Source organism: Rhagoletis zephyria, unplaced genomic scaffold (genome assembly GCF_001687245.7).
Source record: "Rhagoletis zephyria isolate East Lansing unplaced genomic scaffold, Rhagoletis_zephyria_1.1 Rzeph_scaffold_15317, whole genome shotgun sequence".
NCBI lineage: Eukaryota > Metazoa > Arthropoda > Insecta > Diptera > Tephritidae > Rhagoletis > Rhagoletis zephyria.
The window spans coordinates 1-3584 of NW_016172384.1; the positions used below are offsets into that span (position 1 = coordinate 1).

Sequence of the window (3584 nt, forward strand, 5' to 3'; positions counted from 1 at the left end):
CTGATAATAGGTATTGCAGCCCTGCGAAGATCAATCACATACTTATGTATGTACATACATATGCGTGTAAGAATAATTAAATCTCAAATGTANTACCGACAAACGGTTGTAGGGCCAAACAAGAAGAAGAAGTTCAGCTGAGTTTCTGATAATAGGTATTGCAGCCCTGCGAAGATCAATCACATACTTATGTACATACATATGCGTGTAAGAATAATTAAATCTCAAATGTTCCTACGACAGGGGGATAAGACAAACTGCGGACATCTTAACTAGTAACTTCGCTGGTAAAATTTCGTGGTGCGAGTAATATGAGTTCCATCTTAGGCGATTGGACTGGGTGTATACATATTATTATAACGGTTATTTAAAATGATATGTTACCGCTAAAAAGTATGCAATAAGTGGAAGCTAAGTACGTAATGTTTCAACAAACAAGCACCAGAGTGACTACAACGCACACACATCCATTATCTCCGAGTCGCTGTATGCTTGCGTAGCCAATGGCTATCGCTGTCTAACACAAGAAGTCGCCAACATAGCCAAGAGCAAGCACATTCTAGATGTTTCACGCGCACACATACATATGCAGAAGTGGAAACAATTTGATGGCGATCCACAAACCCATACGCAGAACGCTGAAACGCCACGCTGCCAACTCAATGCGACGGACGGGTGGTAAACAAGCGCAGCATGGTGAGCGCACTTGGAGCTGTCATTCCACCAACCAACCAAGCATCGAAGCTACATATGTATGTAGCTAGTGCTATTATTTTCATGTTTAAAGGCCTGTATGCAGCTCTCAAGAAAAGCAAAAACTCCATATAAAATGACGTACAAGAAATGGCTAAGAAATTTTCTTGAGTCAAATTTCCTTAAGGCAGTACGCAGTTCTTAAGAAATTTACTACGCTTTCTACTACGGTTTTCTAAAGTTTTTTGTGAAAAAAGACCACAAGGCAACCCAGGTTTGCAACAGAAATATATGCCCGTTCCATTATTTCTTGAGGAAAGAGTGAGGCAACAGGCTGTGAAGTATCAAAAAATGTCAAAATTCCTTGGACACACACGCGAAATAATGGCAATTTTTTCTTGACCGTTTTCTTGAGAGCTGCATACAGGGCTTAAGCATATTGTATGTTAATGTTTTTACNCTGGTAAAATTTCGTGGTGCGAGTAATATGAGTTCCATCTTAGGCGATTGTACTGATACACCCAGTACATATTATTATAACGGTTATTTAAAATGATATGTTACCGCTAAAAAGTATGCAATAAGTGGAAGCTAAGCACGTAATGTTTCAACAAACAAGCACCAGAGTGACTACAACGCACACACATCCATTATCTCGGAGTCGCTGTATGCTTGCGTAGCCAATGGCTATCGCTGTCTAACACAAGAAGTCGCCAACATAGCCAAGAGCAAGCACATTCTAGAATCGAGATGTTTCACGCGCACACATACATATGCAGAAGTGGAAACAATTTGATGGGGATCCACAAACCCATACGCAGAACGCTGAAACGCCACGCTGTCAACTCAATGCGACGGACGGGTGGTAAACAAGCGCAGCATGGCGAGCGCACTTGGAGCTGTCATTCCACCAACCAACCAAGCATCGAAGCTACATATGTATGTAGCTAGCACGATCCAGAAAATAAAGGTCGCGCCATTCGCGGACCGCTAACCGTCTCTTCGTCGATTTGACAGCATCCACCTAATCGCTGACGTCATAAAATACTTTTGTNGTCACACAAAAGTTATTCTCAAAAATCCTCTCTGATCGGCGCAATCTTGTATTCTATCATTCTTGTTTTTACTCGCTTTCTGTCCACAACCTGTCATAAGTTGTGGCGCTGATGGCGATTGTAGGCTCGTCGGGGCTTTGTGGGTAGCGCTAGAAACGTCATCAGCGAGAGCCCTCCCATACAAACGGTTTGTTGATTCCGGCTGCTCGTTGCCGCTGATTAGTTAGTATTTAGTGTTTTTCTCGCTCGCTGACACAGCGATAACAAACACTTCGCAAATATCTGATCGTTGTGATCTACTCGTTGCTGTTTTCTCTATTTGTCGCTATTGTCGTCGTCGTCGGTTAGCGATTTTGATGGATCGTCGCCGCAGTCATTGTCGTTGGCCGCGCATAGTCATCAACACAGTTGGTGATAGTGTTGTTGTTTTCATTTCGGTTCAATTTTTTTTTCAATTTCTTTGTGCTTTGCTTTTATTATTCACTACAATCTTCTTTTGTTTCTGCATTTATTAATCGTAATTGTTTTAGTTCATGGTGTGATCGTCGTTTTGTTATGGTGGAGTGGAAAGCACTGCAACTTATCAACGATTAAATTTTACCCATAGTCGCGAGTCTGTATCGGTCGTCGGTGCTTGCGTCTGTGCATTTAGCTTCTTTCGCTGTTGCTATTGTTTTCATATTTTTTTGTTTTATTTGTGCGGCAAATTACTAAAATTTTGTNGTTTTAGTTCATGGTGTGATCGTCGTTTTGTTATGGTGGAGTGGAAAGCACTGCAACTTATCAACGATTAAATTTTACCCATAGTCGCGAGTCTGTATCGGTCGTCGGTGCTTGCGTCTGTGCATTTAGCTTCTTTCGCTGTTGCTATTGTTTTCATATTTTTTTTTATTTGTGCGGCAAATTACTAAAATTTTGAGTAGAAATTACAAACATACATACACTTAGATACATGTACATACATATTTATAAACATACATCAAACACTCTCCTTTATCGGCCAAATGTACTATTATGTAGAAATTTCCGTGTGCACAGTGATAAAAAGCAATTGAATTTGCTAGGCAACTGATTAGCCAGGCGGCAGCTGTACATACATACAAACATATGTACACAAGTATAGCCAGAAAGTGAGTAGCAGAGCGAGTGAGTGAGTTAACTAGTGAGCGCGTATGTAGTGTCAATGGTCATTGCTGAAATCAGCGAAAGCAGACAAAGCACCACGCAGTGGGCAAAAGAAAATATGTACGAATAGACTGCAGCTGCTGAAAGACATTTCAAACGTCAATAAGGCTAAATAAAGAACTGCATAAATAGCAAGTGAGTTAACAAACGCAAAAATTTTCTTTGTACAGTGCCTCAAGAAAGAAATCGAACAAAGCATGAGTTTAAAAAAACCCAGCAATGTGATTTAATAGTACCACAGATTTTCNAACCCCCTCATTCGAAAGGGGACAGTCGCCACTTTACGAAAAGCCCTACCCCCCTTGGGGACCTCCCACAGACCCCTAGGGAACCGTTTGAAAATGGGGTAAAAACGGCATTTTCCGAGGCAAACTGGCAGTTTGAAGTGGAATATAACCCAACTAACGAAAACCGTGGGATTTTTAAATAAAAGAAATTATCCCAAGTTGGTTATCAGGCGATTTGAAAAAAAAAATAAACTAAAAAAAATAAACTAAAAATATTGTGAAATTAAGAAAAAAGCGACAGCTAGAAATGTTGTAGTAATAGTAATATGATAGTATTTTAGCGCAGAACTTCTTTTTGCGTAGGCGGCCTTCGGCCGCACTTAGGGATTATAACCCTCACTACGTAGAATTCTCTTCTGTGTTG

General features: G+C 40.5%; 1 long non-coding RNA gene across 1 annotated transcript; it reads left to right on the forward strand.

The window, feature by feature from the left end:
* Positions 1 to 1821: 1821 nt before the first annotated feature.
* Positions 1822 to 3157, forward strand: LOC108378955 (uncharacterized). Its single transcript, XR_001849445.1, has 2 exons — positions 1822 to 1935; positions 2769 to 3157. It is a non-coding gene; the product is annotated as an uncharacterized LOC108378955 (long non-coding RNA).
* Positions 3158 to 3584: the final 427 nt, after the last annotated feature.